At 38.5% G+C, this 16,785-nt stretch overlaps 1 long non-coding RNA gene across 1 annotated transcript; it reads right to left on the bottom strand.

Moving 5' to 3' along the window:
• Positions 1-11,322: 11,322 nt before the first annotated feature.
• LOC117855711 (uncharacterized) lies at positions 11,323-13,979 on the bottom strand. Its single transcript, XR_004640634.2, has 3 exons — positions 13,819-13,979; positions 11,788-13,194; positions 11,323-11,718 (listed from the first exon to the last, which is right to left on the bottom strand). It is a non-coding gene; the product is annotated as an uncharacterized lncRNA (long non-coding RNA).
• Positions 13,980-16,785: the final 2,806 nt, after the last annotated feature.

Below are 16,785 nucleotides of genomic sequence, written 5' to 3'. Positions count from 1 at the left end.
ATTAGGATAACAATCCACATCTCTGACATGCTCAAAAATCTCCATAGCAGACATTACGTCATCTGGCAAAGTGAATTTCATAATCTTCAATTCAGAAATAAGATCATATACCTCAACATCAGATGAACCATCAAAAGAAAATGTTTCTGCAAATTTAATGCAACCTTCTTCAAGTTCATTATCATTTAATGACTTCAAAGTACTTGAGCTCATAAAAAATCCAAATATATCTTTAAACATCATGAGTTCTTCAAATATGTTCTTCAAAGAAGCGATTGCCATATCAACCAAAACAAAAAAATATTCAACTTCAAAAGCCTTCTCAGCTTCAAGAATTTCTTCTTGGCAATTACTTTCATCAAATTGTTTCTTCCTCGTAGCACGACGTTTTTCAGGAAATGATGCCTCCACACCCATGTCTGTTGCAATACCTTTGGCGATGATCAGACTAGAAGAAAACCCCTCATTTCTGTAATTCTCAAAGTATTGCATTATACCTTGTATTTGCTTCAAAGTAGAGTCAATGCACATGGCTGGTGATTGCAACTTCTTGCTCACTTTATTTACAGCAAATAAAATATCATGCCAGATAACCATACCAATTAGAAACTCAAAGCTGCCAAGTGCATCAAATAAATTTTTTGCATCACTTCTATCCTTAGGTTCAACGTCAGAATCATGATGTAACTCAGACAAAGCAGATCTTAACTCAGTAGCTTGATATCTTATTGCTGTAACACTTTTGATTCGACTCTCCCAACGAGTATTGGATAATGATTTCACAGTTAGACTAGGAACATGTTTAAGCAAAACATTCCATCTTTTCGTAGAACCAGCAAATAACACATATATGCGTTGAACAATTCCAAAAAATGAAACAGCTTTCCCACTAGATTTTGCCATATCACAAAGAGTAAGATTTAGACTATGGCACGCACATGGCATATACAATGCTCTTGGATTGATATCAAGTAACCGTGTTTTTACCCCTTTGTATTTTCCTTTCATATTAGAACCATTGTCATATCCTTGACCCCTTATGTCACTAATATTTAGGCCAAAGGACTCCATAGATTCAAGCAATACATTAAAAAGCCCCATACCAGATGTGTCATCCACCTTCAAGAACCCCAAAAAGTACTCCTCAATTTTTATCTTGCCATCAGACAAATTAACACATCGAACTAATAAAGTCATTTGTTCTTGATGACTGACATCAGGGGTACAATCTAGGATAACAGAGAAATACTTGGCCTCTTTAACAACCTTTATGATATAACTTGTGATATCAGAAGCCAAAAGAGAGATCAACTCATTCTGAATTTTGTGACTAAGATAATGATAATGAATTTCTTTGTTCTGAATACGTCTAAGGTGGTCTTGCATTACCAAGTCAAATTCTGCAATCATCTCAACACAAGCTAAGAAATTACCATTACTATCATTATAAAGCTGCTCACTGCTTCCTCTGAAAGCCAAATTGCGTTTACCAAGAAATTTCACAATGGCTATTATTCTTAACAAAACTTGCCTCAACCGTTCTTTCTCCTTTGTGATTTGCTGCTGTTATTCTTTGTCAATTGTTTCCTTTTTCCGCAGTCTAGCTCTTAATTCATTCCAACTATTCATGTTACTAATATGCTCAACACTATTTTCATGTTCTTTAAGCTTCTCACTGATATGCTTCCAATTTCTTAACCCATCACCTGCTAAGGAACTAGGACTCTTGCTAGTGCTAGACTTGAAGATCTTACAGCAGAAACAAAAAACTTTGTCAACATGCTTTGAATAAACTAACCATTTTCTATCATGTACCTCTCCATTGCTTAAGTTTCTAGAATAATGAGCATATGAAAAATGTCTTGAGGCAGCATCTAGAGGAAATTTGATATTTTCTTCTCTTATAGGCCCTTTCTCGACTAATATGTCTCTTGCTTTATTATCAAGATTATCCCAATTTCTTGGATCATAAATATCTGAAGTGTAAATTGGTTCCTCATCAACATTAGCAGACTGTGCATGTGCACTTGATGCATTTACTGTGGTCTGAGAGTCACTTACATTGTTATCATCGACGTTGATGTTAACATTTTCTTCCTGATTCCCATTAGTTGGTTCATCCGCAACAACTATTGCCAACTCATCTGGGTTCGTCGAGGCGCCCGTATTACTCTTAGAGCCATGATAACTCTTGCAAAATTTATCCATAGCTCCTCTCTGTGATTCTATCAACTCATCCACACGTCTTTTCTTTTTCCTTTTCTCGCAGCCTGATTCATATTTTCTAGACGACATGATATCCCAATTCCCACGGTGCTGAAATTATTATAAATATACAATAGTTATAAATCAGTTGAAATTAAATAACTTGTGAATTAATAATTAATGATATGGAGAATTGTGGAATTGGTAATCGAGCAGCGTACCTGTGTGCTGACGCAGTCGAACACGAACAACACACGCACGACGGCACGAGTCACGACGAGGATCGCGCGTGCATGCGCTGGGAGCACGGGCGCAGGCGCGCAGCACGCGTGCGGTGGCGTCCCTCGGTCCCTGGCCGGCGTTGCGGTAGTGCGGCGTGCCGCGTGCGGCGGCAGCGCTGCGAGGCTCTAATTGCGTGCCGCGTGCGGCGGCGGCGCTGCGAGGCTCTAATTGCGTGCCGCGTGCGATCTGCTGCTACGTGTACGTGACGTACACCTGGGCAGGCTTGCACCTGGGGTGGGGCCCCTGGGATTTGGGGGCCCAGGGCAGCCGCCCCCCCTGCCCCCCCAAGGGCCGGCCCTGATTCTGGCCACCATCACCTGGGTGATTTGCAGGGGAATAACACCTGATTTTGAACTAAAAAAATCCAGGTGCTACAAAGAGATCTGTCACCCGAAATTTCTGACCCTAAGATTCTAATCAGACGATTAACAAAAATATATATAATTATTACCTAAAAATATCCTAAATAGAAGAAGCACACTGCAGCACATCATGACTCCATAGTTAATATTACATAAATAGAGATTTGTTCATACATATTTTTTCCTACTTGAGACTTGAATAATAAAAAGGAAAACCACATATGGCATCTTATCGTTCTTCAAATTTGCATAATACAAACTGATTATAAAACAAGTTTTTCATGATTAGCAGGCAAAATGCTGCATCCAGATATTTGAATAATTCAAAGACATATCTAGTTGCTGCATCTTCTTAGTCTGATATTTCTAGAATCAGCCACTCGACATAATTGGTAGATGCATCTTTGACCCTGAGAAGACTTCTTCAGATCCACCTCAAAACCCTAAGATGTTGATTGCGATCATCAATGAAGGACAGTTTCTTGACACTCCTCACAGTCAAAGAAAATCTTTTCTCGCCCAACTTCAACATAGCGAGCACGAATGGCTTCTGCAGTCTGATTATCTGGGCAAAGAATAAAACCAAATCTGCATCCTGAACAATAGAAAAATGTTAAAGATCGCCGGATATGTAAAATTGTTATGCCAAACTAAACTCTAAAAAAGGTAAATAATGGAAGATTACCTGGGTCAATTGCAACCCTGAACAATGGAAGATTGTTATGGCCAACCACACTCTCCAAAGCACGGACTGTTGTCATCCACCTGTTGTTGTTCCCATTAGTTTGTGACCAAGCTAAGACCAGACATTCCTGAGGACCATCTATGATACCGAGATAGCACAAATTGTCACGAGTGATAGGAACATCTTCCCTGGCAAAAGCATTTTCACCAAGATGACGATGCTGCAGTGAAAATGTGAAAACCATCACATTTAGGATTATGACAACTCTTAAGCAATCAAAGCAAATGTAAAGATTCAAGCATCAACAAATGAAGAGCATAGTTAAACATATATATAGTTAACCAAAGTACAAATTACAAATTGAACAAATACATAGATATTTATCTATAGTTAACCAGAGAATAAATTTTTTTGGGATAGTGAAAACCCTTAAGATGAAAACACAACCTTCAAATATAACCAGATTCTAAATTACAGAACATAATAGTTTGATTTACAGAATACTGTAACTTGATGACTAATTAGATGTAAATGATTAAGTATACCAAAATAGTTGCCAGCATAACCAAAATAAACGGATAAACAAATTTTTAACTATAGTCAGTCATAGAACAAATATATTTTGGAAGATTAAATGCATACTCACACCAATGTTGGAAAGAAGAAATGTGATTTTGAAATATCAGCAAAAATGTTGATATGACAAAATGATTTGTAAAACCTCCAGGCTTCAAGGACTCTCCAAGAGACCAGAAAGTGCATATAACTTTTCCAAGACGTACAACATTCTCACAAATGTATAAAAGAATCATATATTTATTAATAAATTAGTGGAGGATAGAAATAAATGAATTGATTAGTATAATACAGGAAAAACATACTTGCTGAACTTTGAAGAAGCCAGTGAGAAAAGAGCTTTATAATTCTTCAACTCTTAATTTAAAACATCAATCTTTTGTATGGCAGTTTCAAATTCACCATGATAAAGCAGAAGGCTTTACAACCCTTCTAGGACCATACAAAGGTAATTTGCCACCAGTAGAGGAATCTCTTGAAAGATAAGGCTGATAACCAGAAGGCCTGTCACTGCTTGATTCAGGTTCATGAAAATTAGGATCAACACGGTGAATTGGTGTTCTTACATATGGACTAGAATCAGAATACTTCAAATTGTACACCTCATCTAATTTCCTTATCACATCACAAACATTTTGAGTTAAAGTTTTTTCATCAAGAACTATGATTTCTGGAGATTCCTGGAAGAGAATGGAACATAATAAAAAATTAAATTTAAGAACTATTGAATGAACCAAGAAATCCAAATATTAATTGTGCTATGAACAACATAATAAGAACAAAAAATAATTACATGATGCATATTAAAGAATTATAGGAGCAAAGTAATTGGAAATTTAGTACGAATCAATTGTAAATATTAATAAGTGACCATACATTTGAATTTTGATTCAAAGAAGTAGTTAAATCTCACATTGCGCTTGTTGGGCAACTGAGAACACTAGATGAGTTCATAAACATATGTAAATATGAGATAAAAGGCCATCATGTGTAGAAAGAAAATTTACTCTCTGGATCATCAAAAAGGTGAGTTGTTAAAAAGACCTTTATTGCTTTAGAAAAATTAAAGATTATCTTAGTATTATAATAAAAATAGAATGGGAAATACAACTACTAACGCGCATGAATGATCAGAAAGTAAACAGAATAAGAGATGAGTAAAATATCAGAAACAGCTTGAAAATAAAAATGAAGAACATATACCTCATTAGAGTTGGATCTTGGAATTGGACAAAAGGAACCTGATACATCATCTTCTTCACCATCTTCAAGAGAGATAACATCATTGATATCCAAATTAACAGAATTTCTAAACAGTGGCTTATATTATGAATTGGTTAGGGGTAAATCAACATTAAAAATATCACAAAGAGGTTCTCTTAAAGAAGCTATGTCTGTTTTAGTGATAAATTTTTCAGAATCATTCATCCTAGACCTGGGTTTCTTATAAACATGATCTGACAAAGACAAATACATGCCTATTAGAAAAGAGTACATAAAAAGTTATGAAAATTAATGAAATGGAAAAATAATGAGGTAGATGCATACGATCTTTTGGGTATCCACTTGGGGGCATAACAAATGATTTTTTTCTGTATTAGAGTAGGTGTAGTATGCTTTTGCAAGTTTTGGATAACTCTATCAACTTGTTCCTGATTAGGCTGAAGGTAAACAAAACAATAATTAAAAACTAGTAGGGATTTAGTAAATGAAAAAATAAAAAACTTCAGAAACAGAATATAAATTGGACCTTGTGTGAATTGAAATTTGATGAAGATGGTAGAATATTTTATTTGATTGGAGCAATAGCTTCATTGGATGATTTCAAGGAAGATATTGGGACAACAGGAGAATTCTGAAAAACAAAAAACAAGGGTATTTAGAAAAATGATATGTAAATACTATTTGTTGAAAATAATAACATGTGAATAATGTACTTATTTGATATCAGAATAAGGATTAAATTCCTTAGATTGAGTAAGAGGTAGATCATGTTCATAATCAAAATCATCAAGAGAGCTATGAGCTGTAATTTGTAAATAAGGTAGAAAATTGTATTAGCTATGAATATACCTTAACAGTGATTAAGAGAATATGCAACATATAAAAAAATAGGAGAAGAAGTGAACACCTGTAGTATTGTCAAAATCCATATGATTTTTCTATGACAATCAGTTTGAGTTATTTGGATCACTATTTTTAGGAGATGAAACTTGGGGGGAAGCAGCAGCAGATTCATGAGGATATTGAGTAACAAGTTTGAGAATTTCCAAAACTATATTCTCCATTCTAGATTTAGTACTTGAAGCATATTGCAGGAGCTTCGTGAAAGTATGAAATATATGCTCAGGAAGAGAAGAAATTGATGTGACATCCAAATTGACTCGCAATGCTAAACTGAAGGTATGCTTTTTAATGGCTTTGCAAATTGAGGTCTTTAAATCAGTTGGAAGCTTACATTCAAAAACTGAATCAATCTTGTCCAAGAATTCAAAATCCTAAGAATTGGGAAGATGAAGACTAGGCAGACCATAAGAAATTAGTCATAAATAGACAAAATAAATTTGACTTTGCAGGAACAATCTAGGGACAGGAGGTTGCAAACTTTTGCATAACAGGTTTCAGAAAAGTCCAGAATTGGCCTAAAACCATAAACACCTCGAGATTTGATGTCAAAATTAGAATAAGTTTGTATCATATTGCCTTTCCAAACACTAATCCTAGACAAAGTATCCTCAACATGTCGGGAACCAAAATCAACATGATCGAGATACATTACCTGGAATAACAAGAAAGAAAAATAGTAGATAAATATTGATTTCTCTCACTAAATACTGATATAGAATAGGAAGTTGCAGAGGAAAGAAATACTTACACCTAGGTTATAGAGACATCCACCAAGTGTTCCTAGTTCTTTACCAGCTTTAGTTTTTTCCTTGTTGAATATTTTAATGTGCTTAAGCAACCAACTTAAAATATATCCACACCAATCAAAATCTTTGCAGTTGGTAATATCATCAAAAATACCAAAATGTTTATGAGTTGGTGTCAAAGAAGCATTGGAACATAGAAAGGAATTCAAAGAAATCAGAATGAAACAAATAAAATGTGTCCTCATCGGACATAACTTCTTCTTTACTCTAAAGTTTCTTGATAAAAAATTCAACACTTGGGATAGATTCCTTGTTAAACTTCTTCAAAATAATTGACTTGCCATTACGTATATCAGTTGGAAAAGGTCTCCCGCCGAGTGGTATTCCAAGAACATTATGCACAGACTCTTTACTGAGAGAAATAATTTTACCATCAACAACAATATCACCAGTTTTATAATCAACAAGTCTTGCTACCCACTTAGAAAAGTTGTTAGGAACAAAGCACTTGTCGAATAGCAAAAGAGAGCTAAATTCATAATTTTCAATAACCTTCCTCTCTGATTAGATGTCAAATTCTTAATGACCTTATCAAAATCAGTAACTGAGAATCGAGTGAAAGTAAATTTTGGCTTCTTAACAGACTTTTTCTTGATAAGCTACAATGATGTATAATTAACTAAATTAGGTGTTGGAGGTGCCGAATAGTATAAGGGACATGTAAGATAATAAATAAGCCAAATGATACATACCTGTTAGTCAATCTATTCTTCATTTTGCTTTTCAACATCTTAAATTTCTTGTACTGAAGTTAAAAAAAGTCATGATATTGAAATAAATATAAAAATTGAAGCAGAAAATAAAAACGCTCAAAGGCTTACATCAGCTATGACTTCCTGGTATAGGTGGATGTTAAAGTCATTTTGTTTATCACTTGAAGTAGTATCCTAAAAAAATATCATGTGTAAAATTTAAAAGCAAAATTTATATAATAATAAGACTTAAATATACAGATCAGCTTACTAAATTAAATGCAGGAAATACAGGGAAACAATGCAATCCACAATGTGACAAATAGAAATAGAATAATATCATGCAATAAGTGATTAGAAAAGAAAGAACTAACTAGTGAAGCAAAAAAACACAAAACAAATCTTACATGATTCATTATCAGTATCATCAGCGCCGCTGGATATCTCAATATATTCTGCTTCAGATAAGTTTTCATGAAAATTATGGGTATGAACATCTTCATCAGATTCATTGTAGATAAAATCATCTATACCTCTACGCCTCTTACGGGCCATCTGTTTAACACAAGATAATGACACAGGAAATCAGATAAACATAAACATTGGCTACAATTTGATGAGCAACAATGTTAACTAAGATGTCAATTCAGAAGGGAAATAATGAATATCATAACACTTTGATTACTTATGATTCATGCTCAGGATAGACATTCAGCATGACAATGGATTAGAAACAAAAATTCAACATCCATGTAACTAAATCATATAGAAACATATGACTACAAACACAAACCCTACAATGATACAGCATTGCAACATAGCAATTGAATATAGTAGGGAATAATGATTGGCATAACAACTAAATTTAAATTAAAACTTAATGAGACAATACAATATGCAGGACAATGTATTTCGAACGAAGCAAAATCACCGGCTCTTCCAAATTCACCCATCAAACAAAGCAGCAGTGGAACAAAATTAGAGGAGCACTTAGATGAATCAAAGAGAAATGGAGGCAACTCAACTCAGTTCAGGACCTCGCATGGAGAGCAGGAAACAGAGGGGAAAAACGAAATCAAACTAAACAAATGAGCAAACCAATCGTTGAAACAAACTCTTGCTTGAAACAAGCAACAGAGGAGCAAATTAGAGGAGCGGATAGCAAATCAGAGAAAGGTGGACGAATCAACTGACCTAGGAACCTCGCCTGGAGAGCAAAAAACAGGGAGGAAAAAAAAGGAAATCCAACTAATAGTAACACCCGGGTGTTAATTATAGGGTTAAAGCACTTCATTAAGCATAATGAGCATCATGGCATTGCATCAGTTTCAAATGATTGTTAATAAAATGGGGCTTTTTAATTTTCGTGGGGTTGTTCCCTAACTGGTGTCAGTGGCTCTGTTGGTTTTCCAACTTACGGGCCTGCATGTCACCCTCTTTGCTCCTCTCTACCTTTTTCCTCGAATCCCTCTGTTTCGGACCGCCGATCACTTACTCGATGAATCAAAGGGGGAAGGGGCTAATCGCCTCACCTTAGGGTCTGCTGGAGAGCGCAGCGGCAGGAACAGTGGTGGAATGAAAAGAATTCAAGCAAGCACACAACGCAAGGATAGAAAAAGGTGCAGTAAAAAAAGAAGCAGGAGAGGCTGTCATATGGGACCATGATGTCAGCGAGTCAAAGAAAACAAAGCAAACCGAGCAGAGCAGTCAGCAGATCAGATGGACACCGAAGAAAACAGGCAGGATCAGACAGCGCAAAAAAAAAAAGGCGATGAAGTCGCCAGAAACATCCGGATAAATGTATAGCTTTTCCCCTAATTAAACATGCATGATTACTGTACTAGTTACATAGATAATGGCTAATTGGTGGTTAGAGTCCATTAATCCTGATTAACCTATGTTTAGGCCATTAGCATGCCTATATTTAAACTTTAGCTTCCCTATTTTAACCCATCCAAACGTTAGGCGTCAATAATGCTACACTAATTTGTTATGTTTGCAATGTAAGTTCTGCATGAAACAGCTTACTCCTACCGATTAGTGTGATTGGTTTTAGCTAGGATTGCATGCTCAGCGTGGTGCCACGCATGTCATGTAAATAGAAAATTAAACAAGAGCATGGCTAGCTAATAACCAAACGTCCAAATGGATGGAGTCGGTGGTTGGATTTGTGAGATGGGCCTCAGTGCATCCCGTAGTCCGTACAATATCACTCGATGGTCACATGGTACGCTGGAATGGACAGTGAAGAGGACAGCAGGCAGGGACAAAACGAGCGAAACGTAGCCAATTTGATAGCACCGCTTCTCCTGTTCGGGAAAATACTAAATTGAAGTGGTTGCCAACTACCAAATCATGGAGTAGCAGAGAGGTAGCTCCAGGCGGCTCAACCAGAGATGACGGAGAAAAAAGAGGTGTGTGTGTGCAGTGCAGGCCGTTTGTGGATGCCGCCGGCAGGGATGGTATAAGCAGGCGCGCGCCTTCTTCTTCGAAGGTGTTAAATTATCGTATCGAATGTTTATCTACTGATTAAAAATATTAAACATAGATTAATTATAAAACTAACTGTACAGGTGGAGGTTAATTCACGAGATGAATCTATTAAGTCTAATTAGTTCATGATTTGATAATATGATGCTACAGTAAATATGTGCTAATCATAAATTAATTAAGCTTAATATATTCATCTTGCGAATTAGCCTATGCAATTAATTTTATAATTAACTCATATTTAGTCCTAATAAGGGGGTATTTGGGAGATAGGGGCTAAACTTTAGCCCTGTCACATCGGATATTCGGATGCTAATTAGGAGAACTAAACATGAGCTAATTATAAAACTAATAGCAGAACCCCTAGGCTAAATCACGAGACGAATCTATTAAGCCTAATTAATCCATCATTAGCAAATGGTTACTGTAGCACCACATTGTCAAATTATGGACTAATTAGGCTTAATAGATTCGTCTCGCGATTTAGCCTAGAGGTTGTGCAATTAGTTTTATAATTAGCCTACGTTTACTACTCCTAATTAGTGTCCAAACATCCGATACGACAGAGGCTAAAGTTTAGCTCTTGTCTCCTAAACACCCCCTAAGTATCTAAACATTAGCTCTTGTCTCCCAAATACTCCCTAAGTATCTAAACATTCGATGTGACTGTACTAAACGTTCGCGGAACAAACACCCCTTACGTCGTTACCGTCTTGATGGTGATGATTCGGATGCCTGGCGTGCCACGCTAGCTCCTTCTCCACGCCGGATGCGTGGCCCAGTCAAAATGGCGGGAAGACAGGGATCTTTCCCTCCTGAACCGGATAAATGGCGCCAAACTCTTCACCTGTGCGTGCGTACGGAGGGTCCTCTTGCTTTTGGATCATCGTGATGCCTTGCTCACCAAAGTAGCTAGCTTCTTCAAGTGAGCCTTTGGCCTATGTTTTGGCCTCATGTTAAGTGCAATGCGAGTCATGGCAATTTGTATGGATGCCAGATTTATGATGGATGACAAAGTAATGCAAGTGCTTTTGTTGTGCCAAACGGACTGAAACATAGATAACAAATTATCAACAAATATAAGTAGATGGATGACATGTTCAAAGGCACACATATTTATAAATCATAACCAGCCACCAGATGTTTTCCAAAAATCATACGTAACCAGCAAATTAACCATCCATACATGTTCAACAGCTAATGTTGTTTTGCCATAGCATTCAAATATTCACAAACAAAAGGTAATCAAGCTGCTACATGTGCTGCCTAGATAACAGGCTTGTACAAAAAGCATCCTAGTTTCTGATTCCTCGGCTACTTCAGTAGTTGTTCCCAAATATCAGGTGTGCCATTCTCGACATATTGTTGCTGCTACCAGTCTGAACTGGAGCCCCTCTTGCCGTGCGTCTTCTTCCAGGCTGAGTTGGTTCCCTCCTTGCCCTGTTGTTTCTTCCAAGTTGAGTAGTGCTACTCTCCTGTGTGCCGACTCCACCCTACAAGTAACAATTTGGTTAGTCCAAGTACTGGTGAGAATACAAGTGATGTAGATATTTCAAACTTACCCCTGGATTTGATGTGCCTGCAACCGATGTCAGCTCCTCACTTCTCTTCCTTTTCCTAGCATCTCTCTTGATGTAGGAATTCTTCTTTTTGCCTGCTTCTGGATTTCTTTGACAAGTCCTTGAATTGTGTGTAGTTTTCTGACACATCCTACACCTCATCTTGATTCCCACCTTACTTAACTTTGTTCCCTTAGGTGCTTCTCCTGGCTCCCTTGTTCTTTGTGTCTTGGGCCTCCCTGGCATCCTAATATAAGCAGGAGGAAGTGGCCTTGGCATGTCAGAAATTGGCCAATTGTGTTGCCCTTCAACTGGATGCAAACAATGTTGATAGGTTTTCTTGTACTCTAATATTGAGAAACATGGTGCTATGAAATCATCCAAGTGCTTGGATGCCTTTGTATATTGCACTGATAGCATGACAACATGGCAAACTTGAGAGTTGCCAATACCTGCAGCTACATGCTTTCTGCTCCAAATTGACAGTATACCTCCACTTGTTATTCTCAGTCAGTTCAAACCCATCTTGTCCATTCCATATAACACTATTCTCAGTCAGTTCAAACCCATCTTGTCCATTCCATATAACACTTGACAGTTGCTGGATCTCACAATGTTGAGCTTCAACTTTCTGAATATGTTTGGGCATATTGTTCCCTGCCACCTATTTGTCTTGTCCCTGTTCTCTTGGATTCTGACCATAACCTTGCATCTTATAGCCTCATGCATAGAAATGATTGGCTTGAACCTAGAATCCATAAGAGTAGTCATCACTTGAATCATAGTAGGGACTAGCTACATCTTGTAAGTCATCTACTTCAGCTAATAGAGTAGGTACCAATGCATTTGCATTTTCCCCTTCTATTTGGCTTCCATGGACTCCTAGCTTATCTGCCCTTATGTTTCTCTTTATGTCCTTGGCAAATTTCTTAAGCTGTTCTGCTTCATCATCATCTGCAGAGCTGTTGTCCTCTACAAGCTGCTCATAATCTTCATCTGAAGTAGTGTCAGTATCTTCACATTCTGTTCTGCTATCAGGTTCACCTTGAGGTACATCTCTGTTTGAACTCCCTGGCTGTGACGGTGATCTGTAGGATCCCTCATTATCACCTTCCTCCATAGAAATATCCTCTACATAAATATCTGCTACTCCACCAGTGGTGATGTGATCACGCATCATTTGGCAGGATGCATCATCAGCCAATAGGATAAGCCCATTGACCAACTCCTTCCCCGGACGCAACCAATGCAAATGCAGTACATCAGAGGAAGACATATGATCACCAAGATGCCCAATGATCTCAGGAAGAGAAAGCTTGTCCATTTCAATATACGACATTGCGCTACGGCCTCTGACATACTGTGATTTTCCTGGAGAGAGGGTGAATTCCCCTCCAAAGTGGAATCTGACTGCAAGGAACTCCAAATTATCCATCCAGACAGCAAAACACACATCATCAATCACAAAAATCCTAACTTTATAGACTCCTACAACATAAACTGTATATCTAAGCCAAAACTAAGTAGTCAAATAATAAGATTGAGCGAATCAAATTTTGTTGGCAGTAACATTCAGCTACATCTAATGGAACGATCAAGTTTAATATGCAATTGCACAGAACCTGCAATCATATTCACAAAAAAAAAACAAAAACCCCAATTTGAATGAACCTGTAACTTGGCAATTATTTGGAATTTTGGACTGACAGCCGGATGGGGTCAGCCATCAGCAGCCATGAACGACGGCGTACTGAAGCACGCCGCAAGTGGAGGAACCGCCGAGGCGGAAGCAAGCTACAGGGCGGGATGGAAGAGGAAGGCGGAAAACAGCCGCGGTTGATAGACGGGTGTGGCGCGCAGCAGCATGAGGCACAAGATCGGCATCTTTGTCGAATAATATCTCAAATTGCTCGAATCAATCACCGATTGCACAAGACCCACAAGAAAACCCCAATCCAAGAACCTACCCCGTTCGAATCTAGCACCAGATTAGGGGGGGGGGGAAAGCTAGGGGTTTGGGTTGCGAAGACTCACCTCGACTTCCTGTATCAATCTTTGCAACCAGACCTCCTTGCGATCATGGATTCCCCGTTCGCTTTGCCGGAGGGAGAGACGAGCGGAGGGAGTGAGGAGGAGCAGAGATGTATGAAGTCTCGTCCCTTCCTCTCCAAGAATGTAGAAGAGGCCCAATACACCTCTTACAAGTGGGCCAGGCATCCAACGTGGAGCAGGAACTAGCGTGGCGCGCCACGACGGCAAAACCGGCCTGCAAAACAGCCATAGGGGGAGGTTTCAACTATTTCAGTGTGCACTGAGGGGGTTAAGTAGTCTACCATTGATACGTTAGGGGTTATCTAGATTTTTTCATTTTTGCAACATACCTGGTCAGCGACACCAAGTAAACTGAAGCACTATTTGTAACACATGACGGGACTACAGAAGAACGGATTTTAGGCATCCGTATGACTTCACGAATGAATCGTATTACGGCAAGTTCTTCTAAATATATTTCTGAGCATGGTCCAACCGTGGAGCGAACGGGTGGCGATCCATGAAACGTGCTGAGAAGGACAACCAGTTTATGAAGAACAACAAAACTCGAGCACTACTCCAATCATCTCAAATAAATACAAACTTTGTCTGGTGTCAGGTATACAAACGTTCAAGCCTGGTCACGACAGCTTGTTTCTAGACTTGCTTGCAGTCTTCCTCAAGAAATGCGACCAATCTTCTCAGTTCTCACTACTACCAACTTGCATCTCGAAGGTATTCAAACCGAAAGCAGTCTAACTTCTAATCTGATTCTAAAGTTCATCATCCAAATTCTTCAAATATTTCTTTTACATGTTCATCAGAGGAAAAACCTCTGTGACCGCGAGCAGTGGCACATCGCACGATAGCACCGGCCTCCAGCAGTAGCTGCTCTGTTTCTACGTAACGCCATGCTGAATCGAACATGGGGGCATGACCAAAGGCGCCGTGCGAATCGCAGCATGATCACATGACTCCCATTGAGTCCAGGAGATAGAATCATAGCACTACTCCACATTTCTAAACTGAGCATTCTTCTAATTTGAGAAAAAGAAATCACGACTGATGAGAAACAATACAAATTGTGACTGGCTCCTATTGGCTGGTGTTGCTCTGGATGGGCGCTGCCGCGCTGGCGGATGGCCATGGCCCATGGATGCGATGGAATGGAGGAGAGGACAATTCCGAGGGTGTTTGTATGAGGTGCTAAACTTTAGTTGGGTCACATCGGATGTTCGGATGCTAATTAGGAGGACTGAACATGAGCTAATTACAAAACTAATTGCACAGGTGCAGTCTAATTCGCGAGACGAATCTATTAAGTCTAATTAATCCATCATTAGCAAATGGTTACTGTAGCACCACATTGTCAAATCATGGACTAATTAGGCTTAATAGATTCGTCTCACGAATTAGACTCCATCTGTGCAATTAGTTTTGTAATTAGACGATGTTTAATACTCCTAATTAGTATCCAAACATCCGATATGATGGGCACTAAATTTTAGGAGGTGTATCCAAACACCCCATAGACAAGTCTCAGGCTTCCGGCAAATCTCTATAAAACTCTTCACTAAATTTTGTGTGATTACAAAGATCTAATTGGTCAGCAATGTTGACCACGTCTATAATTCCAGGAATGAGATAATGAAATCCTCCTGCCCAAGTGCAGTTGGGCTAATCTGAAGTCTGAACCATATGTCCATATGCTTGCTTGAGTCCAATCAAGCAGCTAGCCTGCCTATCAGTTCGCACTGAAGGAAAGCCAGGGAAAAGTATTGCTGGTCCAGTAATCCAGTTCCTAGTGACCAGTCTATTTTCAGGAAAGCAAGGGAAACTATACAGGTCCAGTTCGCATTTCACTTTCAAAGCCACTGTTGAGCTACTATTCCAAGATTAACACAATTAAAGCACCAATCACGAGCTAAACACTGCCTAGAAGCCTCGCGCTGTATACACGTTCTACTAGTACATACCAAATGGCCGTCATCATTGCACTATTTACCGTCACAGGGTTCCAGTAATTATTTTCTGTGTGCGCTATTGACCACCTCAATACTTTCTGGGGGGTGAGTAAAAGCAAGATGGACCGACCCCTTGCTGTAGCACAAAGGCTCTCCAGCTCGCGGTCTAGGACAAGCACATGCCGACATGCGTAGTAGCATTGCAGGATGGTATGAATAGATTCCTCAGGCAACATAAAAACTACTATGTGGTAGTGGACCAGTGGGCAGCCGCACACCTTTTTTTTTACTCTGTTATCATGGTTATAATCATCTGTTTCCTACCAGAGCATGGCATAATTGCCTGCTGCAAAACTAATCATGTAACAAGTTCTTTTTCTAGACCAGCCTGTGTACAAAGTACAAACTACCACTGATAGTGTTAGATAAAGATCAACAGCAGAACCAAAGCAGAATTACGGATTGTCCACATCTACATGTATGCAAGATTATCATACCGAGAAGTGTCACAGACATAATCCGACAACTAGTACCAGCAATCCTACAAAGTGCACGGTCTCCACTAGAAAAGAAAAACAATAACAAGGTAACCAAAAGGGATGTGCTGGAACTGATCAACAGTTCAGACCTCATAAACCGGCTAGAGGTAACTCACCTGTCAAAATAACCAGAAAACCAGTGCAAGCTTCTGCTAGTTAAAATATCCTCCTCTGGTTATCAGATCAATGCATATAGCAAGGATTAAAAAAAAATCTCTGAAAACAGCTAGTAGTGCTACATGTTGAATTTTCCTAACAAAAAACGCTGCTTTACTGATGTTATTGCAGCGTATGGCTATGAATTTCACTAGTACTCTCTCCGTTCCAAAATGTAGGTCGTTTTGACTTTTCTTGATACATAGATATTACTATACACCTGGATATGTCTAGATACATAGCTAAATCTATATATCCTATAGAAACGCTAAAATGACCTACATTTTGAAATGGAGAGAGTACATTTTTAT

The sequence above is a fragment of the Setaria viridis genome, chromosome 1 (genome assembly GCF_005286985.2).
Source record: "Setaria viridis chromosome 1, Setaria_viridis_v4.0, whole genome shotgun sequence".
Taxonomy (NCBI): Eukaryota; Viridiplantae; Streptophyta; class Magnoliopsida; order Poales; family Poaceae; genus Setaria; species Setaria viridis.
This window is presented reverse-complemented; position numbering and strand designations above follow the sequence as displayed.